Raw genomic sequence first — 24,028 nt, forward strand, 5'->3', positions numbered from 1 at the left:
TGGAACTTCCAGGTAAAGCTGGTCTGCCTCAAATGCCCTTCAGTGGTAAAGGCGCTAGGTGAGAAAGCAGATAGGGGAGCAACTAGCCAGGTCTGAAGAGCACTTCATTCTCTAAACAGCGCTGTAAGATGGGCGCTGATAGTGCCCCAGGGCTACAGATTCCACGATTGCTCTCTGTGTCACTGCCTGAAACTCTAGATTCCATTTCTTTAAAAAATGCAAACAACTCTGGGAAGGTTAAGGAGTTTAGGACTTTCACATAGCATCATAAATTAGCAGCTGCTTTCCTGAGCCAGCTACTGAGGGAACGGGAGATTGGATGCAGGACACAGAGGACAAGGCTGGAGGGGAGAAGAGGACTGTTTATTTTTTAAGGCTTGGACAACTGCCAGGGGCACTGAATATTTAATTACTACCGCAGGAAGAGGGTAACACTGAAGCAGAAAACCTCCCATAGAAAAGGGGCTTAAGGCAGCTTGAGGGCTCTTGGACTTCATCCCCCAAGGAGAGCATCCCTGGGGTAGAGCAGACGGTGCCCTGCCCCCCCCCCATCCTGCAGCGCCTCCTGCAAATCTAAGTCCATACTCTGCCAGCGACACAGTAAGAGTCTTCATGGGTAATTAAATAGAATGTCTAATATTCTTTATGTGGCAATATGTTCTAATTCAAACAACCGAATGTACAAGAAACTTTTGCAACTCCATCCATGTTTAAGTCGGAAGCTGACTAATAAGAAAAACAGGTAACTTTTTTAAACGCTTACTAATCACGGGTAATTGTGTTTACTCCCTGCCATCGCGCTGGGGGACTGCTGCTGTTGTCACCATGCTCATTCTGTAGAGAGGGATGCAGCTTCAGAAGCCAGGATTCAAGGCAGCAAAACGAGGCACTCCTTAGGCAGGACACTCGAGTCCAGTGGCCGTCATTGTTATCCTTCTGTAAAGGAGAAAGTGTTGTCAGTCAGCGCGACAGTTCTGGGCACTATCTTCACAGGAGGCGGGGGGAGCCATGACTAAAGGTGGAGATCTTAAAACAACATAAATGTCCGTCGACAGATGCCTGGATAAAGAAGTTGTGGTATATTTGTATTGTGGAATACTACTCAGCTATAAAAAAGAATAAAATAAAGCCATTTGCAGCAACATGGATGGACTGGAGAATGTCACTGTAAGTGAAGTAAGCCAGAAAGAGAAAGAAAAATACCATATGATACCACTTGTGTGGAATTTTTATTAAAAAAAAAAGACACAAATGAACTTATTTACAAAACAGAAACAGCCTCACAGACATAGAGAACAAACTTATGGTTACCAGGGTGGGGTGGGGGTGGGGATGGATAAAATGGGAGTTCAAGATTTGCAAATATTAACTACTACATATAAAATGGATAAACAAAAAGTTTCTTCTGTATATAGCATAGGGAACTATATTCAGTATCTTAAGAAAAAAAAAAAGGTGGAGCCAAGTGAACAGGGGTTCAAATTCTGAGTCTGTCACTTATAATCTGAGTGACCCTAGACCAGTTTCCCATTCTGACTGAGATATTCCTCTGTAAAACGGGGGAAACAAGGCTGAGGATGTAGCCATGGTGTGAAAGTTAGACCAGCTGACAGAAATTGTGCCTGAAACTTGATAAGCGTTCAGTCCATGGCAGCAGCGCCTCTGTCTGCCATCCCTGCCTTGGTGGCAGATGTGTAAGCTCTGGGGTGGGCATCTGGAAGTACACAATACTGAACAGGAAACTGCAAGGATCTCACCAAAACGGTAGAGCCTGATACTGCCTTCTAGATCTTCTCTGGATTCTTACACAGAATTTCCCCCCAAGTAACGACAGGCAGGCAAATGATCAGAAGCATTTCCACTCAGCCTCTAGCAGTGGCTGGCCTCAAAGTGATGTGGTTATATTTATAACCCTCATGGGGATTACCTACAGTTGACAAAAGAGAAAAATTATGCAAGTTCTCAAGCTAGATCGGTTGAGCCATTGAGATCAATCACTAGGCTGAAAAAAAAACCCAAAAACAAACAAAAAAACCACACAGCAACCTCTTGTATTTGGCTTTGCTATTTTGTCTTTGGGATAGAAGGCACTGGAATATAAGGGGAGAAACACAAAAGATTACAAAATATTCCAGAAACCTTTCCATGGATTTGTACGGTTACCTACACTGGTCGTAAATGGCTCAGGCAGCAAGCCCGGCAGTCTTGGACAAGTTACCTAACCTCTAGCTTCAGGTTCCTCATCTGTGACTCTGGAATATTGAAATCCTGTCTTGGCAGAGTTGGAAAAGTCAAATGATCAGCAGACATTTCACAGCTCCCTCATCTGTTCTTCCAGCACACCTGTGCTCCGCTCCTGGGGCGCGACGGCAAACAAAAACCGGCCACACTCTCTCGCACAGTTTATTGCCTCTCTAGGAGGGAGGGTTGCACGTGTGTGGGAAAAGGGAGGGAAAGATCTTTCTCGGGAGTGGAATCCATGGAGAGGAGTAAGACTGTTAAGGATGCAGTAGAAACTCAGGTTTTTCATCAAGTCTACCTTGTTTGAAACTAAACTTTCTGAACCTGTGAAGATGGCTCTGTCATCACTTTATAGACGAGGGAGCCATGTCCCAGAGAGGTTAAGAAGCTGCCCAAGAGCATAAGGCTGGTAAGCAGCAGAGTCAGAATTCAAATGTGTCCCTCCGATCCCACACTTCACAATGCAAATGCCCTTAGGGAACATAAGCCTGTTGAACTATTATCTCTCTCCAGAAATATCTTTGCATTTTTCCAGGTTTTTTTGACATTAATGACTAAAGTGTTCGATCCAACTGTGGAGACTCAGGGTCATACATCATCGCACCAAGGCAAGCTGGGGTCATACACACACACACACACGTCTTGTTATGTCTATGTGCTACCACATTAATATTATTCTAAAACATACACAAAAATTAAAATGTAGAAGAATAAAATAAACAATATTTTAAATAATTCTCATTTTAGTTTGTCTATTAATGGAACAGAACACACTTTATTTTATGATGGATTGTGCCGTATTATATCACAAGATTTTTTTTTTTTAAGTGGAGGTACTGGGGATTGAATGAACACAGGACCTTGCACCTGTTAAGCACACACTCCACCACTGAACTATACCCACCTTCAATTTCACAAAGCCTTGATTTAACACTGGGATACAGTTACTCAAAGCCTGATACCACACCCCTGAGAAAGCTACTTCACCAAAGCCAGGAACTGGAAAGCTCAACCTTAAACTCACAGATTCTTTGGGCTACTCTATGGGGAAGTAACCAAGGGACATGTGTGTGGCATAAATATGTTCAGGGTCATTCCCCATCTCTTTACAAAGCTTTTGTGAAGATCACACAATTTAAGATCATACAATGGGGTAGGGGGAGATACAGCTCAGTGGTAGAGTGTGTGCTTAACATGCACGAGGTCCTGGGTTCAATCCTCAGTACTTCCACTGAAAAATAAGCCTAATTACCTCTCCCCACAAGAAAATGTTTTTTTAAAAAAAGATAATACAATATATGCATAAAGCCACTTAACCCCATGCACACAAACTGCATGTAAACTACCAACTTCACGGTGGGCAGAGAGCGAGGGAGTGTGGAGGGACTGTGTCAGCCCCTTGGAGCATCCACTCTTTTTCATTTTCCATCAGAGACACATGACCAGCTAAGGCACTGACCTGTGTCCACCAGGCTCCTAGGTATTAGCAAAGTTTTGTTTTGTGTCTGTTATATAAAAAGTAGATACAATCAGAATTCTTTGTTTCCCCTGCAACCTCATGTGTTTTCTTACATATACCCAGTTCAGAGATCAGTGCTTCAGGGAGGTGACAAGCACTCTGCAGGTTGTGAAGGCCCCATGCGCCCAGCCTCAGGCTTGTAACCCAGCAGGTGCCCCAAGCAGATGCCGAAACCCAAGCCCTAACTGTAGTGACCCAGTTGGGTCCTGGGTCCCAGGTTCCAGATTCCAGGCATGATGGCCACTAAACAAAGTCCTTACTCCACCCACTGAGGGTAAAGGGAAACCTAATCATTTTTTGTTTTGTTTTGTTTTGTTTTCTCATTAACTCAGTGGTTAGGCAGGACCAAACTGAAAGGCTACAGGTGTTCAATTCTGCAGTTGGACAGGGCCATTTATAGGCAGCAACTTACAATACCAAGTCACCAAGAAAACCATTTGGAATACTCTTGGTTTCAGGAGATGGGACATTCAGCAAAACACATGGCCTCCCTATATCTGAACTACCTTGTCTGTGAAATGAAGAGGTTAAACCAGGTGATCCTTGCCCCCAAATCTTTTAATTCTATGAAATAAAAAGGAAACCAATATGAGTTACCTCTGGAAATTCATAAATTTCATTTGCTCCTTTGTAATCTTTTATTTTTTAAAAAAAAAGCTAAGAGAAAATGTTTAATACTTTTCTACAATAAGGATTACAGAATCTGTACCCTTGAGTTCCAGCTGCATCTCAGACAGGATTCAGAATTTTTGGACTTGGAATCAGAGCACGTATAGACCATCGCATCACGTCAGCGGGATCCAGAGCAGCATGCTGTAATCAGTTACATTAGTGTTTCTGCAGTGAAACATAGGCCTTCTCACAATAAGCAGGATAAAGACGAAAAATAGTGTTACAGTGGTTCAAGTTTTACAGCCAAAAAGTTTGCCACATACTTCACAAAAATCCTTCTGTTTTCAGACCTCTTTTGAACTTCAGAATTGCTTCAAGGGATTGCAGACACGAGGTGTGTCCTCACTCATGCTAGCCCCTAGGTAGTCATTTTTCATGTGTGGTGTAAATCAACCTAATATTAGTAAGTTCCAAATACTTCACAACCTTCTAGTACTTGGATTATTCAGAACTTAAATGCCAAAATTCACACCCTTTTTAAGTTCTTCCAGTAATAAATCACTATTGTAGAAGAAAATTAGGATTGGTCTAATTTGATCCTTTTCAAAACCAAGACTTGAGATTTTTGCAATCGGCTTTCTGAACATTTTCAGGATTAAAATTAAGAGGACTGGACCGTAATCTCCAGTTACACTCTTTCTCCTCGCTTCCTAAATAAAGGCGGTGCGTTTATCAGAACCAACTCCTCCCTCTTTGGATTCCTAATAACTAGTGTCCTTCAGTGTCTCCCACTCTGCAAGTCCCCGGCATGAAGCCGCCTGCAGAAATTCAGCATGTCAGCATCATCCCACTCAGATGGAGCAAAGACGACCTGGAGAAAATGTGGACAAAGATGTTCAAGAACTGTCTAGTCCTCTTTTTCTGGGAGAAACCTTCCCTTAATTCCTGGCTTCATGGCTGCCTGTAAATAGTGAGCAGGGAGAGGAGGTCTTGGCGCCAACATCCCCTTCGACCAGGAATGTGCTTGGACGTCTACAGTCCACAGCTTACCTTCCATTATCCACACGGAATGGGGGGGACCACGCATTTTAACTGACCAATTATGATAACCATCTTTTCTCAAGGTGAGCTAGGTTAATTTTCCACTCCTTTTACTGTATTTTCTCAGCTCACCTTCAAGTGGAAATTCTAATGATTTTAAACTCTCACCCCTTTGTCTGGCTCTTAAGAGGAAAAGAAGTGAGAAGCCCGAATCAGCTTTCAAGTCAAAATGTGGAACCATCAAGGGACCATTTCCCCCTTTGCTTTATGACACCATGACCTCTAGAACAAAGGTACGTACTCAGAGGCATTACATATATTTAATATATGTTTATATATTTTTTATATTTTTAGCCACTGCTGTGTTATTCAAAATATAAAACTTAAATATGCTCCATGAAGATCAAAATATCGCATGTCTTTTGCTTCACTGTATCTTGCCATAAAAACAGTCGCACCATTGGTGAAGAAAATTAAAAGGGACTGACAAGGCTTGTTCTTGTAATTGTGCTTTATAATTGATTGATTGATTGCTGTCAGCCATCAATATCACTCTACTGTCGGTCAATGTCTTAGAAGGATAAATGGAAAATTGGAAGATTTGATTAGTTACTATGAATACTCACAAAGACATAAGTAAATTTCAGCTAAAATAGTAGAATGTTGCCTTAATTGAAGGTGCACCATCAATTGCTGCTTTAAATTAAGTGTTTAGAAAATTGAGTGAGTGAAAAAAAAAAAAAGATACCTTATAACTGAAGAAGAAAGGTAAGTGCACGTTCCTGCAAAGTGCCGAACGTTTATTATAGCGCCTTATCCCCAGCTGTAATCACTAGTGGAAAGTGAGCCCAACTACATCCTCCTGGAGAAACCCTCGATGAGCTTTCACCCCTTTGTGGCTTTGAGAGGACACGTCACCCACCTTTTGATCCTATCTCCAAGTTTTGGGTAACTTTTTAAATAGTTCCCCCTGCTGTGAATACAAGTAATAGCTGAAGATTATTTTTGATGACAAGCAAAGGCTGGCCTCCTTCTCTTTGTTCTGATTGTTACACGGTTGCACCAAGAGTGTTGTATTAATTTGTCAAGTGCAACTCTCAAAATAGCCACGGATTAGAGTAATTATTCTGCTATTTAATTTGATTTTAAAATTACTTGAAAGACTCTTCATCTCAGTGTAAGATGTTTGAGGAGCACTCCATTTTTCTGATGGAAAAGAAAATCAGCAATTAGCAGTAGCTTTGTCCTGCCTCTGTGAGAGAGAGTATGTGTGTGTGTGTGTGTGTGTGTGTGTGTGTACAGAGGGCACCCTAACACCTTCACTTATCATGCTCAGTTACTTATTTAGAGCCCCCATGTTTCCAAAATGGTTGCAGACTCGCTCCCTAAGTTCTTTTTTCTCTCCAGGAAAGAAGTTCAGTAGATACTTGCCTCTGGATGTCCCAAGGGCACCTCAAGTTCAAGCTCATACAAAGAGATAAGCTGTTACCCTTGCCAACAAACTAAGCCTTCTCTCTGTGGGCCATCATCATTCTCCACTTGTTACCAAAGCCAGATACCCAAAGTCGTGCGCGGTCTCTAGCAGAGTATAATTTTCAAAATGAGAAAAATCATGATTACTGTGTAAATATAAAAGGAACACTTGTCAAATATGCTATTCAACTCACTCATTAATGGGAGAAATAGTAAGATGTTAAGACTAGTGTGATGACCAAATGAGAACGAGATAATGAAGAAATATTAGGATGATTGATGGATTGAATTAAAAACTAGCCAATACCCTAGAGGGCAATCGAACATAATCTTTGGGGTCTTCTTCCTGCTGGACAGAAAATATTGGCATCTCTACCAGACAAAAATCTGTAAGTTAACAGGTAACTTCTCTACATCTAGGAACTCCAGCCACTAGTAAACAACGAGTTGAACAGAGTACATCCTGTGATGACCCTTGGGCAGGTTTTTGCCCTTGTGTGTCATCGATGAGCGGTGCAGCCTTCTTCTATACCTTGTTCCCAAGTTTGGGAATTTTCCTCAGCATCTCCTGACTCTTCCCTGGCCCCTAGGCTCTCAATTTCTGTCAGTTTTCCCCCTATGGCATCCCTGCGAACATCCCCTCCATTCATAATGCTACAGCCCTCATTTGTATCTTCATCCTCTCACCTTGGCTTTCTTCCAAAATCATCTCCCAAATTCTATGCCGTTGTCAGGGGAAACTGAAATCTGATCAATGTCATCATGTTTTAGCCACTTTGTCTTTCTCTATCTGACCTGCTTGACTTAGTCTGATCATCTCCAGGTCCATCCATGTTGCTGCAAGTCTGAGCCAAGCATTTCTCATTTAGCAAAACGAACCTTCAAGTGTATACGGCACAAACTATGATCAGGAATATGTTCTCACAGGCCTCTCCCAAGGAATTACTGGAGAACGGTTGTCAAACACCAAAGTGCCTAGAGAGAGGCAAACATAGGGGTAAATAGCGAGCATATATATATAACTATATATATATATATATATATAGTTATATATATATATGTTATAACTATATATATAAATATATAGTTAGTTGAAGAACTAAGAGTAAATGTGAGTTAAAAAGGAGAAATATGGAGGGGTTATTGGGATCATGTATGTTAAATTTTTTTCTTCACTGTTTTATGAATCACAGTTGGTGGTACAGTAAACATTGTTTCTTGGAGAGTGTTGTGTGTTGTTATGAGGTATGTTAGTTCCGTGAGTACGTATGAGACAGTCCAATTCCATTATTTCCTTGAGAGCCCAAATTCTGCTGTGGCAGAAATACAGTACAGCTGCAGTATAGAAAAGGTCAAGGAAAAACCCTACAGTCCTGCATTTGATTTGGAAATATCAGTATGAACTCATGAAGTGTTTTATCTTTAAATATATAATTGCTAGCTCTTTCCAAAGTAAAAGTCCAGAAACCATGAAGAACCTCAAAAAGCACACCTCATTCTCAGACCATAGTCTTAAAAAACAGTTTCCTGTTCAAATAAATCAGAGCACCTTGGAGAAATGCCTGCTTCAGGTCTGGGGCAGGAAATGTACAAGACAAGCCTCAAATATCTTCTCATACTAGAAAGTGAAAAAGCTGTCAAAGACTTTAGGGTGAGGGCAAAAGGACTTAAGAGCCAACCTAGAGGCCCCCAAGGCCAAAGGGGGGACAATTTGAGTTTCAATGAAGATAAGAATTACAATGAATTAAAGCCCATCAAATATGCTTCAATCCAGGAGTTCACATAATATTAAAAAAACAAATTACCTTCTGAGAATGACAGGAAACCAAAACATTATTTGTAAAGTAAGTAAATAAAAATAGACACTTATCCTCACTTTCGTGTATGAACTTTACCAATGGGTTCCTTAAGAGCAGAGGAGGGGAGATTTTCTTATAAAATCATTTCAGCTTACAAATTAAAATGAAAGATAAAATCAGAATATCATCATTTGGCAACCTCTAATAAATGAATGGATCTTGGGATTTGTGTATCAATGGCTGCTAGCATGAAAGAAAAAATAGAAGTAAAATTGGATTATGATCAAAATTCTGGCAGTGACACTTCATCCCAGAAGAAAATGGGGGAAATTCTTGTGAGCCAAGGATTTCCTGTTCAGTGAAACTGACCCTGAGGTATAAACAGCACAGATAACCTATCATCAGGAAAACCAGAAATTGTGTGTCTTCTGATGAAGGAACACAACATCACCCCAGGCTGGCCGAAGGGACCGCAGCTGAGTCAGATCAAGCCTCAGGGCACAGCACCCAGCGTCAGCGAGGCCATGCCACACCTAGAAATCTCATGCGTTGCTGGAGTTGGAACAGCCACTCTGCACAACTGTTTAACGTAACAGTACTGATTAAAGTCAACTACTTTGTGACCCAGCGACTCTGTGCCCAAGTATGTTTACATCCAAGCTGAGTCCTACCTAACGTGCACTACCTCACACAACACGGTTAAATTTCATAGCGTTGGGTTGAGCAAAAGAAGCTGATCGCAAAACGTATGAACGGTCTGGTTCCATTTACATGAAGATGAAGAAGGGGCAGAGCTAATGTTATGGAATTATGAGCAGCTCCTCGCTCTGGGTGGGGGAGGGTCGGGTAGAGCCTGGGAGGGAACCTAGGGGAACACTCTTAGGTGTTGGAAACAATCTATATCTTGTTTGGGGTGGTAATTTTTCCACTGTACACATTGTAAAAATTCATTAAACTCTATGTACTGAACATATATTACATCCAAATAAGAAAGTGTAAATAAAAAACAATGAGCTTAGCGGGGTGGGTAGAGCTCGGTGGTAGAGAGCATGCCTAGCATACACGAGGTCCTGGGTTCAAGCCCCCACACCTCCATTAAACAAATGGATGAATATACCTAATTACCTCCCCACAAAAAACCCCAAAACAAACCAAAAAAACCAATGAACTCAAATATATACTCCCACAATTTCCAATCCTGAGTAACCATGCTGATAACGTTCTTACTCATTTCTCTAGTATGTCCTATTTACCCTGCAAATTTGTCTACAAATTGGGCTAAAGTTCTGTTACAATGTATCTAATCTTCACTTTGAAACAAGTCTACAGTTTCCTCCTATGCCCCTTATGTATAAAGATTCTGTGACTACCAAAACAAAAACAAAAATAAGACAGCGAAGTATCCAGGCGGTGGAAGTCAATAGAAATCGTCGTATCTGGCGTCTCTTGGTCATTATCTGCCAAATGGAGGCTTTCGCCAAGTCTCTCCTTCTGTGGGTGCTTCTTTCTTCACATGCTGAAAGGAGGGAGTAACACACACTGTTCGTGTGTCTCAGAGGTTAGGAGGTTACGTGGGAAAGTGATTATGAACATGCTTTAGAAATCAGTGATGCGCTTGTCAAATGCAGCCTTTTATAACTGGTGCCTATCACAGTGTTAAAAAAAAAAACCAGAATAAATGCTTAGTCAACAATGAAGAGCTACACCCTCCCAAAATCCAGAAGTTCTCTGTAAAAAGAAGAGGCTATGAATTTGAAAGCACTGAAGATTTGATGTCCATTCATAGAAATTTTTCTCCCTCTTCCTTTCTCTCCTTCCCTTTTCACCTCCTTCCTCCCCTTCCACTCCCCTGTTTCCTCTATATCCCATGATCACTAGTCCACTCGAAAAAAGTGTTTGAAGATACTGCTTACCGATCATTAGGAAGAGCTCCTAGCATCACTCTCCTCCTTAAGCAGACCCAGACTCAGTCCTCCTTCTGCTACTGCCTTGACCTTCTGCTACTTAATTGACCCTGATCAACTCACTCATCCTTGCTGTCAACAGGGAGCTGACAATGCCTCCCCGTCCCCCTGCAGGGATTGCTGGAAGGTCACATGAGGTAATGCACGTGACAGTGCCTTGACGAACGGAGAAGACTGATCCGAATGTCAGGTGTTATTATTAATAATTCATGAACCAGAACACTGACTGGTGTTCTCTAACCAGAGTAAATTGGTTCTTGGGTTTAGATTTTCTATTCCGTTTAGTCTTATGAGAAAATGGCTTTCACTAAAAACTGGAAACGTCAGGGTGGCTCATTCTCAACAAGTGGTTTGCAATGCAAGATGCTGAAAATTAAAGACCTAACTGTGTCAACAGAGACAATGAACTCAAGGCTAAAGCTTATTGTCCAATGTCCAAAAAAAAAAAAAGTTAGAACAAAAGGCTTTTAATAATCTCCTCTGTTGAAGCTTTTGGGAAGGAGCTGAATGCCATGGGGAATCAACAGCCGTCTAGCGGGATTTGGTGACATCAGTGTGAGTCATGCTCGTGTGTAAAACTAGTCTGAGGTCATTTTCAGCTAATCAAATGGGTGGCTGGAGAGAGGTGTCATTCACTATTTATTACCTCAACCAGCAACAAAAGGACTGGATTTAGTTCATGGAAACCAAGCGCTTAATGAATCAGGCTAAATGAGAGGGTGGTGGTAATTGTGTCATTACGGCCCTAGTCCTGGGGATCTGTCTCCTTCTTACACCGGCCCTAAGGCAACTTTTCCAAAGGTGATTCTATGGTCAGTTAACAAGCTTTCTGCTTTCAGCTGTAGGGCTTTTCTCACTGCCATCACTGAGAAGTGGTTTCTGGGTTACCAGGAGTTTTTTCTGGGTCATTGGAGGTGTTCGTTATTGGTCTGCAAAAATGGTGATGCCCGTTAAACTCTCCTCCAATGGCAGGTGTCTAATCAGCCAGTTGATGTGCCTCCCAAGAAAAACGAAAGCTGATTGTACTGAATGGCTTCTGGAAGCCAGCCTCATTTTCTTACCATGCCACCACATCAGACAAGCGCACAAATTATTACAATTTAAGGAAGGTGCCAGAAAAGACACCAAAAGTGCTGTGGAGGTGGGGAAGACAGAAGGACTGAACCTTCTTGTGTCTGCAGGGCAGGCTCAGGAACCTCTCTTTGGAATGACTCTTACAGGCGTTCTTAAGACAGATTGAAGTAGAGACAGAGGGGAAGAGTTAAAGGCTGGAAGTAATAAGAATCTGGGAAAACCATGGTGGCAGGGCTAGAAGAGGAGGGATGAATGAAAGAGTTGTTTTTTTTTTTTTTTAAGACAATACAGATTGAGTAGCAAAAGCAACAAAAGTTAAAGAGAACATCGGCTTTCAGTCGGGGCCTGTGGGAAAAAAGTGAAGTAATTAAGCAAAGTGAAGAAGTGAGGGGGAGGGGAAAGATGATTTGGGTTTGGGATACGCTGCTTGACAAGGCATGGATACCTGGGTAGAGAAAAGACGAAAAGGCAGGGAGTCAGACCCAGGATGCCGTCTGCCCTCCGCAGTGAATGTCTTCTGATGGAGCATCGTTGAAGATTCAGGGCAAGATGCCACTTAGGAACCATCTAGGTCCAAAATCTTGGTTGCCAGTTCCAGGAGGTAGAGAAGGCGGACAGGAATGGGAAACAACATGGCGCAGAACAGTGGTTCTCAAACTTGAGCCTCCACCAGTATCCGCCTGCAGGTTTGTTCAAACACAGATTGCTGGGCCCGCCCTCAGTTTCAGATTCCATAGGTCTCAGGGAGTGGCTGGGGTGTGGGACCTAGAATTTGCCTTTCTCACCAGTTCCCAGGTGCTGGTCTGGGGACCACACTTTGAAAACTGCTGGTGTCGAGGAAGAAGTACGGGCTTTGGGTTCAGAAGAACCTGAGGTCAGTTTCCAACTCCATCCAGTTACCTAAACTCTCTGGAAGCTTCAGTTTTCTCAAGTGGAAAAATGAAGAAATGAGGGGAAGGTATGGCTCAGGGGTAGAGCTATAGCATGCACGAGGTCCTGGGTTCCATCCTTAGTACCTCCATTAGGTAAATAAGTAAATAACCTAATTACCTCCCTGCTAAAAAAAAATTTTTTAAATGAAGAAATAAACTACTGACCTTGAAGAGGAAAGGGTACGTGTGTGTAACTTATTAATAGTGTCTGGTGCACAGGTGGTGTTCAGTGTGTGATCTTACAGGTGGACAGGTAGGAGGCAGATAAGATGATTGGAAGGGAGGGAGGTAAGCAGACAGTCATACAGGAGAGCAGGAACCTGCCAGATGCAGGCAGGGACAGAGGATATGACAAGTTGTATGAGGAAATTTGTGATCAAAAGGAGATACGTCAGCGTGGTTGCCTGAGCCGACAAGCCTTCAGCCCAGGTTCTTTTTCACCTGGTGCCCGGGTTTGCCAGCAGGGTTACTGACTATTTGAGGAAACAGCTGGGGAGCAAGAATAAACACGGTAGCTACACAGGACCCAATAAAAGATGATAAAGCAAACCGTGATGGTGCTTGGGCTTCACGGCCCAGGCTGTGGGGTGACCATGGCAGGTGCATTTCAAAAGAAGACACACACTCCTAGTCTCAGATGCCGGCCGTGGGAAGCACAAGATGGGTGCAGACCACCATCACCCGGACTCTTCTCCTTTTCCGGGCAAGGCTGAGGGCTTAGCAGGGTGCCACGAGCGTTGAGTATGAGCAGGAAATGGGGAGAGAAGAGAGAAAGGTAGCAAGTTCCACTAAATGCAGGACGAGCTGCATCGTCTGCAGGGCCCTCGGCAAAGTAGAAACGTGGGGCTGTGAGTCGGGAAGTATTAAGAACTTCAAGATAGTGTCGGCATGCTGAGCCAGGCTCGGGACCATCTCAAGTGTGGAGCCCTGTTTGCACAAGTCGCACGTCCAGAAGCTGGCTCTGGTCATAAAAGCACGGTATCGCCTGCCGCACCGTGTGTCTGCAGGACGTGAGGACTGGGAAAGTGAGGAACCTGTGTTTGCAAACTCTGTAGCTCAGCTCACTGGCTCTGGGAACCTCTTAGAATAAAAAAGAAACTGCAAGAGAAAGAAAATCTCTTCTCCCCCGTGTAGAATCCTTTAAGTACAAACTGGTGTGGCCCTCTGAAGTGTTTGGGGGCGCTCCCAGGACACTTTCAATATTGAGAAAAGTGAATGCCTTTGTAAAGGGGCATGCCTTTCCCACCTGTGACCTCGTGTCTACCTGCCAGGCTCAGGAAGGGATGTGAATTTGTTAGACCTGGTTTGAAACTTGGTTGTGAACAGTCAAAAGTTCCTTGTCTGGGATCCATTGTCCATCTTAAGATTAAACTTTTCCATTCATATGGTTTCTGCTGGCTAGTTAAGTATGCATTCAAACCTACTCTAAAACCTCCCTCTCCAACCCACCACGGCTTCCTGTCCACGAGTGTGGTGCAATACCTATATTAGGCACTAGGAGGCAGTGTTGTCTAGTTGTCTGGGTGAGGCCACATGTCAAGGAATTTTTTTTTCCTATCTCAGTTTCACTTACTAAAGGACTTTGAACCCTTATTGTAAAGAGATGAAGGGACACCGAATTGGCTACTTCACAGCAGTGTAACTGATTAGCTTTATGAAGGGCACTGCAAAAAACAGAAATGCAAATGTACTTTTGACAGCCAGGTGCCATTGTTAACTTTGTGTGACATAAACCATTCGACCTAAAACCACAGGGTCCAATTCTGGTTTCAAGACAGACTGAAACAGATTCTAGTGAAGGACTGACCTGGAACTGAAGAAGAGCTCAGTTTTCTTCCCCCAACCCCTCCCCTCAGGTGAACTTGAAATGCCGCATAGATCAAGGACCAGGGACCAGCTTTGGGGTTCTCATGGCTTAAGGCTAAACAGTTTTCCTCTGGTGGCAAAACAAAGTAGAGGTGACACTGAGAGAAGCTAGTGATAGTCTAGCTTCCAAGGCAACTCACCAGAGCTTAAAGCAGCCTTGCGAGCAATTCCACCCTGACCAGGACCACAAATCCCTCCTGATCCCACTTCCTGAAAAAGCCGGCAGTCCCATTCCTGTGGGTAGAGAAGGAGGCACACACTGTCGTCTGCCATCTTCTAGGGTATTAAAGGAGACACAACTAACTGTACGTGATACTGTATTTAAGGAAACAATATGAATTACACAGTCCCTGCCCAGGTGGGGTAGGGAGGGATCCCTCCAGACAAAAATAATCTAGCTCCACAGAAGGGTGGCCCTTGAGAAAGGCCCTTCAGTCAGAGGAAATAGAACAGTAGAAAAAGAATAACTCGGTTCAAAGGGCAGGGGGTAGGTAGCTATCCATGAGAACACCTAGAGAGATGAGTTGGGGCTTATTGTAAAAGGCATTGAAATGCCAGGTTAGAAAATGTGGAATTTAGCATATGCAAGTTAAGAGCCACTTAAGATGTTTAGAAAATAACAAATAACTTTTTTTCATTGAAGTACCATCACTTACAATGTGTCGATTTCTGGTGTACAGCACAATGTCCCAGTCATGCATATACATACATACATTAGTTTTCATATTCTATAAAAGAACTATTTTTGATAAGTGTCTTGGAGGGACATCTGTAAAATTGAATGAAGGAAATACGAGCAAGGAAGCACTTAAAAAAATTATCCCCCAAATACACCTGAGTTGGGGTAGGGGAGGCTCAGGCTGTTTGCACGGGAATTCCCACTCCCTCACTTTGGGCTGTGTGACCTGGGGCAAGCTAGTTAACCTCTCTGAGCTTATCACTTATCTGTAACGTAGGTTAACAAGAATATGAGATTCATGAGGAAGATGTGTAGATTCCATGGCTCTTAGCACGGTGATTGGCATACAGTAAATGCTCAATAAATACTAGTTATTGATGAGATGAAGAAGAGAATGGTGTTGTGAGGAAACTGCTGCTCAGAGCGATCAAAAACTAGCAAGAGGTAAATCTGGGACACAAATGAAGTCTTCTGACTCAGATCCAGTATTTTTCTTTCTTGCCCATACATTATAAGAATTTGGGAAAGTCCTAAAATATCTCCTGCCATCTCGTGTGTTGATCTTCATGTCAGAGCACAAATTCGTTCATAAATATAGAGGCTGTCACAGCTCCATTTTCATAACTCTGAAGAAGAGAGCTGCATTCATTCCTACCATTAAGCGATTTCCAGTGACTAGAGATTTTATACAGCTGGGGATTTCAGTTGTCTTTCAGCTGAACCCATTTATTTTCATTTCAAGAAGTAAATTTGATGGTTTCTGGAGAAATGCCCTATAATAAAACGGACTTAAAGTTTTTTTTCCACTTTAGGAGATACATTCCACTTTTTTTTAAAGTTTTCTTCATTTTTGAAGTTTACTTTTGCAGCTGCAAAAAAAAATCACATGAGTATCTGACTATCTTGTTTATGCAAGTGAAACAAATAATCGAGATACATGAAGTCTTGGGAAGGTAACCGTCTGTAACTTCAGGCTGTGACAGTATCATCTGTGCCACGTGACAGCGTAATAAAGTTCTAACAGCAAAAACAAACAAACCTTTCACGAAAGTGACTAAGTCATTTTACTTAACTCAAAGCAAGCTTACTACTCTGTTTTTCTTTGGCAAAAAATATGCATAATTTTTTATGTATAATTTTTTAAATTCTACAATGCCACATGAGGAATAAAGAAACTCATAGTATTTGGGCTGGAAATGACTTGTGTGATACAGAGATGGGTGATGGGAAAGACAGAAGGTTGGAGAAGACAGGTTAGAGAAGATCGCCGTCTTGAAATTCTTGCAGAACCCTCCTAGCATGGAAGAGCTCGACCCATTCTGTAAAGTTCGAGAAGCCAAAACAAAGACTTAACCATTTGAAATCCACAGAAATTCCAGTTCAATTTTAAGTGCAACTTTTGGTCAATTAGAGTGCTCAGAATGGAACTCAAGGGGGAGAATATAGCTCAGTGGTAGAGTGTGTGATTAGCATGCACGAGGTCCTGGGTTCAATCCCCAGTCCCTCCTCTAAAAGTAAATAAACATAGTACCTACCCCACCCCTTGCCAAAATAAAATAGTTAAATAATACAATTTTAAAACACACCAAAAAATAAATAAATCTTCACTAAAAAAAAAAAAAAAGAGAGAGAGAGAGAGTAAAAGGAAAATTAAAGGAATCCCCTAGCGTTTTCTGACATTGATGGTCAGCCTTGTCAACCAGTTGGTAAGGATGCTGTATGTTATTTTTTGAGGTGGGTTTTATTTAATCAGTTTTTTCTTCCTTTATTTATTTAACACCTTTATTGTGATATGATTTCTGTACAGTAAACTACACATATTTCAGATACACATTTTGATGAATTTTGGTAGATGTAGACACCCATGAAACCACCACCACAATCAAGATAGCTAGCATTTCCATCATGATTATTCATTTTAATGGAGGTACTGGAGATTGAACCCAGGACCTTGAGCCTGTTGGGCATGCACTCTACCACTGAGCCCCCTGAGAAGGATGCTTTGAAAGGAGTCTCTGCTCTAGGCAAGGCCCACTTCAGGACAGGACCAGCAGACTGCCTCAGGTGGAGGCCGATGAGGCAGGGGCACCAGGGAGAGTGGGGAGGTCTCTCTCCCCCCCACTTCCTCCCAGGTTCCGGGAGAGAAGGGGCGTGAGCTTCTCAGATGCACGACAGCCCAGACTCAGCTGTGGTTATCAGGGGCAGACAGAAGCCTCCAAGCCTGTCTTGATTTTTCCCTTATGCTTTTCTGCCTGAGCATTTAATCCCTCTTTCAGTTTCAGGTCAGCACAGTGGCAGATATGATCAGCGACCATTATCCCTGTCCTGGGCTGGTTGTCAACCCGGGAGAGAAACAGGATCAGCTCTGGGGAATCACCTCCCGGGCGTGGCCTCGGGAGGCTGCAATTGCCTCTGTCAGGAGAGGTATAAACTTCCACTTCCCTCTCTGCCCGCAGAAACCAGTGTGCAATGCTCTTCCTTTGCATTCCTCTGGGCTGGTCCCAGTGAGAGCGAGGCTGGCTCTGGACAACGAGGAAATTAAAGCAGACTGCCCCAGTTACAGTGTCTCACTGGATCCTCGTGGCTGCCATGGCCCCTCCCAGGTCTGCTGGCCTCCCCCGGGCACCTCGGCCTGCCCACGCCAAGGCCATCTCGGGTCCTCAGCTCCTGTCCACTCTGAAGGACTTGCCCTGGCCAGGTTTGACGGATGCCTTTAGCGCTGATCCCTGACTTGGCCATTATCTTTCTGATGAGGTTACCCATCTCGCTTGCACATTCCACCTGGTGTTGCCTACACCCCCGGTGCACCATGCGGTGTGCACAACCCTGGGCCAGGGAGGGAGTGAGAGACAGGTGCCGTCCTGCTTGGTGAAACACCTGGTTACTTTACACTTTGCATAAAGAGAACTTTGCTTCAGGGAAGGCATAATGTATAAATGCTGAAAATGCGATTGCCCTTGAAAAAGGAGAATGTCTGTTCCGCCCCATTTGGGGAATGTTTGTCCTTAATCCCTATCGTTCAGGCTAACTACACGGCGAATTAGCCGGATCTTCTCCTTGCTCTCATCTGGCCACCTGCCTCGCTTCCTAGTTATTTCAAAAGTGCTTTTAACAGCATCTTCACCAATGAAAATGGTGTTTTTTTAAAAGGTTTTTTGTTTTTTACTATTAGGTTATCTGAAAAGAATACATTTTTATATTTTATGTATTATTGTATTATTTTATTTTGGCAGTGGCGGGGGGTAACTAAGTTGATATAGTTTTAGAGAAGATACTGGGGATTGAACCCAGGACCTCATGCATGCTAAGCATGTGCTCTACCACGTAAGCTATACCCTCCCCCTGAAAGAATAAGGTTTTACTAAGGATTGAATTGGGTATCTTTGAAAATGGTAGACTGAGAACATTTAGAAAAGCTGCCCAACGCGTAGGAATACTCTGCATAAAGGCATCAGGGGAACTGGCTGCCAGACCAGACTTGCGGGGCTGAGCTCTATACCAGAGGTGAGCTCGGGGAGGAGTGTCCGGCTGCCAGCCCACTCTCCGCCCCGTGCGTCTCCTGACTCCTGACAAAGCTGCAGAAAGATTAAGAAGCTGAGCAGACACTGTGACGGCCTTGTGAGGGGGACTCCCCTCTTGCCAGGCCCCCTGTGCCTTCAGTGAAATCCTGCGTGTGGCGGGCGAAGTGCCTGCTGAGAGACCGGTGAGCGCAGGTCAGTGATGGGAGCTCCTACAGTCTCCCTTCCTGGAGCAAAATTAGGAGGTAAGACTTTGCTCTAGGAGTGCGTCAGGGGTCCTGGCTAAGCTCAAACTGGAACTCAGAGTACAGGGGACGGCCATCAGAATTCCTCCGGGCGCCCTACTGGCACGAATTGGTATGAACAGAGGCCCTGGTGTTGGGGCGGGGGGAGACAAAGGGTGGGGCGCGTGGACGCCTGGGGAGGATGGGCCAGGTGAGGGTGAAGAGTGAGGGTGGCTGAGCACATGCCCTGGTAACTGCTGACTGCGGCGTTAGGCCCCACAGGGGAAGATACAGGGTCCCAAAAGGCTCTGGCTGGTAAAACTCTGTCTGAGAGCTGTGTGGCTCTGAAGGCCAGTTGACAGAATCACAAAGTGCGTGGGAGGCCTGCCTTCTAGGTTCTACCCATCTGGCCCTCTCAGGACTCAATGTGGCCACCTGCAGGACAGCAGGACCCGGTGGAGTGACTTGCTCAAAATGGGCATCGTCGCAAAGGCCAGGGTGAGATCCCTCAGAAGAAAGACAGGCAGAAAGACATAACCCAACCCTGACGAAGCCCAGAAAGCGCTTGGAGAGTGAGGGTGGGTAGGGAGAATAAATGGTACTGAGTTATTTCATGAGCACTTGTGAATGGAGGTTCAACATACCTGTGACGTTGAGCCTGGGGCCTTTAGCAACAGATAAGTAATAATTTTATGAATGAAAAATTTTCAGAGATTACTCTTTCATAAATGTACAGAAACTCAAGTGTTGAAAATTACCCTTTTCTAATTAGGTTATTAGTTTTTTGGGGGGGTTGGTTGTTTTTGCTGTTGAGTTGTAGGAACTCTTTACATATTTTGGAAATTTATCCCTCATCTGCTATGTGGTTTGCAAGTATTTCCCCCATCCTATAGGCTGACTTGTCATTGTGTTGACTGTTTCCTTTGCTGTGAAGGGTTTTAGTTTGATGTGATCCCACTTGTCTGGGTTTGCTCTGTTGCCTGTGCTTTTGGTGTCATAGCCAAGAAATCATTGCCAAGACCACTGTCACAAAGCCTTTAAAACATGAGCTGAAGACTTGAGGAGACATCTTTCCAAAGAAGACGTACAAATGGCAAAAAGTGTATTAAAAGATGCTCAGCATCACTATTCATCAGGAAAATGCAAATCAAAACCAAGATGAGATATTACCTTACACCCGTTAGGATGGCCATTATCAAAAGAAAGGTAAGTGTTGGTGAGGATGTGGAGAAAGGGAACGCTCGTACACTGTTGGTGGGAATACAAAATAGTTCACTCACTGTGGAAAACAGTGTGGAGATGCCACGCAAAAAATTAAAAATAGAACTGCCATCTGACCCAGCAATTCTGCTTCTGGGTATTTATCCAAAAGAATTGAAATCAGGATCTTTTCATGTGCCTGTTGGCCATCTGGATGTCTTCACTGGAGAAATGTCTGTTTAGGTCTTCTGCCTAAACCTTTGTGATTGTGTTGTTTGTGTTTTTGTCATTGAGTTGTATGAGCTGTTTATCCTGGAAGTTAAGCCCTTGTCAGTCACATTGTTTACAAATATTTTCTCCCAGTCTGTATCTTGTCTTCTCATTTTGTTTACAGTTTCCCTTGCTGTGTAAAGGCTTGTAAGTTTAATTAGGTCTCATTTGTTTATTTTTTCTTTTATTTCTATTGCCTTGATAGACTGACCTAGGAAAACATTGCTATGATTTATGTCAGAGAATGTTTAGCCTGTATTCTCTTTTAGGACATTTATGGTGTCCTGTCTTATTTAAGTCTTTAAGCCATTTTGAATTTATTTTTGTGAAATCAGGATCTTGAAAAGATACCAGCACTCCAGTAATTGACCAGCCCAGGAATTCAGAATTCGCACTGCAGCGTTAGTCACAAAAGCCAAGATGAGGAAACAACCTAAATGTTCATCAATGAATGTATAAAGAAAATTGTGTATATAAATATAATGGAATATATTCAGCCAGAGGCTGTGGGAAGGGGTAAGTGGGGAGTTCTATTTTAAAATTTTTTAGAAATTGTTTTATATTTTTTGTGTGGGAGGTCATTAGGTCTATTTATTTATTAGTTTGTTTTTTTTTTTAATAGAGGTACTTGGGATTGAACCTAGGACCTCATGCATGCATGCTAAGTATGTGCTCTACCATTTGAGTTATACCCTCCCCCCTGAGGAGTTCTTAAATAATGAGCCTAAGTGTCAGTTTGCAAGATGGATAAATTCTAGAGCTTTGCTGTACGACGTTATCCCTAAAGTTAACAATCTTGCATTGTACGCTTAAAATTTTGTTAAGACATTAGATCTCATTGTTATAATAAAATTAAAATTAAAAAGATCATACCTTTTCTTCAATTCGTTTTGAAGTTTCTGCTGTCAATCAGATTTTGCTGAAATTACAAGAGAAGATTCTGCCCTCAAAGAGTCTTACCAGAGAGACATTTAAGGAATTTTTGTTTTAAATAGCAAGGTACACGGACTGTTTAACTAGCAGTGAAACTGACAACTGGTATTCCTCTTGTTGCATTTCACGTTTCATAATTCTAATCCGTAATGTCACTTCTCTTCCCAATTCCAACTGACATCTTTTTGATGTACATTTTGGGTTGATGCCTGAGGACATTTAAAAACAGTTTAGTGCTGAGCATAAGCTGAATATATTCCCAGAATTCCTCTGCTAATCAATTATTTATCCCTTACAAATGCTAAGATCAAAAATGAAAAAAAGTGATATATTTCAGCTTGACAGGAGGTTTAAGGAGACCAGCAGGAACAAAATACCTTTGAGCCTTAAGTTGGTAAAAAACGAGCTTCCCAACTCAGGTATACTTTATCTAAACGAGGCAAAGATTCTCCTTTGCCACCAGTAGTTAAAAATAAATGTATAAATTATGAGGAATCTATAATTTATATGGAATATTTTAGTCTTTTGGGATTTTCTAATAGAACTAGTAAACATACTGTGATTTTTTTGTTTTAATTTGAAAGGTGATAAAAATGCTAAATCACCACTTGAAGTAGCATCTTTTTATTTTTAGAGGGGGGAGGTAGTTAGGTTTGTTTATTTCTTTCTTTCTTTTTAATGGAGGGGCTGGGGGTTGAACCCAGGACCTTGTGCATGCTAAGCACACACTCTACCACTGAGCTAAACCCTCCCCCTTCAAATAGCATCCTCTTATCCATGAACTTATCTTTGTCTACATACATTTTTAAGTAGGCTTTATTTTTTAAAGTAATTTTACATTTACAGAAAAATTGAGAGGATAGTACAAAGACTTCCCATATACCTTGACGCTCATTTTCACCAATTATTAACATCTAACATTGGTATGGTGTATTTGTTATATTTAATAAATCAATATTAATATATTATTATTAGATAAAATCTGCACGTTATTTGGATTCCCATTAGGTTTTCCCAAATGCCCTTTTTCTGTTCCAGGATCCACCCAGGAAACAATGCTGAATTCAGTTGTCATCCTTCCTGTGGCATCTCTCAGCTTAACAGTTTACCGACTTCCTTATTTTGGGTGACCTTGAAGGTTTTGAGGAGTGCTGGTCACATATTTTGTAGAACGCCCCTCTGTGGAAATTTGCCTGATTATTTTCTCACAGTTAGACCGAGGTTGTGAGTTTCAGGAGGAAGAGGACACAGGTTAGTGCCTTTGTCATTACATCGTATAAGGAACGTACTGTCAACGTGACTTACCACGGTGGACGGAAGCTGACCTCGGTCATCTGGCTGAGGGGGAGTCTGTCAGGTTTGTCCGCTGGAAAGTTAGTTCCTTTTCCCTGTCTCTGCCCACCTTTCTGGAGACGTCACTGTGCACAGCCTGTTCTTAAGGACTAGGGAGTCTCGCTCCACCTTGAGAACCAAGCAGCTGTGTGCATTATTTGGAGATTTGTTTCTTCTTCCCCAATGATTAATTGATTCAATCATTTTATATCACTATGGGATCATGGATATTTATTTTATACTTGTGGTTATAATCCAGTACTACTTATTTATGTTATTGTTCAAATCGTTCCAGTTTTGGCCACTGGGAGTTCTTTTAGTTGGCTCTGGTGCACCTTTGACACACCTCCATCAATGTGAGGATTTTCTTTTTTTCTTTCTTTCTTTCTTTCTTTTTTTTTGGGGTGGGGGGACTACCTTACTTTTAGCAGAACAATATGCTCCAGGCTGTTTTTGTTTTTTTTGAGTTTCATGGTTTTAACACAAATACAATGTGCACGAGCTGTCTATGCGTTTTCTTCGCTGCGCAGCCTGCATTGGGACTGGTGACTCTGATGGCCAGCTGGGCTGCTCCCTCCACAGTGGCTTTGCGGTTCTTGGAGGAGACGTGAGCAATCTCAGCACAGTAATTTTGTTGCACATCAGCAGCACTTCGAGATCCTTGACGCTGTGGACCAGGAACTTGCGGAAGCCGCTGGGCAGCACGTGCTTTGTTTTCTTGTTGCTCCCGTAGCCGATGCTGGGCGTCAGGATCTGGCCCTTGAACCTCCAGCGTGCCCTATTGTCAATGCCTCTGGGTTTCCACCAGTTCCACTTAATTTTGACATATCATCCTGACTGGTGCCGGATGAACTTCTTGGTCCTCTTTTTGATGATCTTGGGTTTCACCAGGGGGTCTGAGGGCGGCCATGATGCCGACTAGGAGATGGCTGCCACCTCTGTAGGTAGCACCGAGGAAGAGAGCACTCCAGGCTCATTTTGTATGTTTCCTGCTCTAGTCCCAGAATCAGCCATTTCTCCACGGAACCCTGGCTCCTTTTACAGAAGAATGGGATTCACAAACCAAGATATGTGTGATCATTGCTACTATAGTGTCATTTCTTTTGGATCCTCATATGTGAGTATACTAATGCCACTGTCTCTCTGCCCCCCTCTCTCTCTTTCTTTTTTTTTTTTTTAATTTTTTTTGTTATTGTTGAGGGGAGGTAATTGGACTTTTTTTTTTAACATTTTTTTATTGAGTTATAGTCATTTTACAATGTTGTGTCAAATTCCAGTGTAGAGCACAATTTTTAAGTTACACATGAACATACATACATTCATTGTCACTTTTTTTTTTTTTTTTTTTTTT

At 42.7% G+C, this 24,028-nt stretch overlaps 1 long non-coding RNA gene across 1 annotated transcript; it reads right to left on the bottom strand.

Moving 5' to 3' along the window:
* Window positions 1-24,028, bottom strand: LOC123616154 (uncharacterized). The gene is made up of 3 exons (XR_006724040.2): window positions 22,651-24,028; window positions 21,286-21,331; window positions 1-936 (listed from the first exon to the last, which is right to left on the bottom strand). It is a non-coding gene; the product is annotated as an uncharacterized LOC123616154 (long non-coding RNA).

This window comes from Camelus bactrianus, chromosome 7 (genome assembly GCF_048773025.1).
Source record: "Camelus bactrianus isolate YW-2024 breed Bactrian camel chromosome 7, ASM4877302v1, whole genome shotgun sequence".
NCBI lineage: Eukaryota > Metazoa > Chordata > Mammalia > Artiodactyla > Camelidae > Camelus > Camelus bactrianus.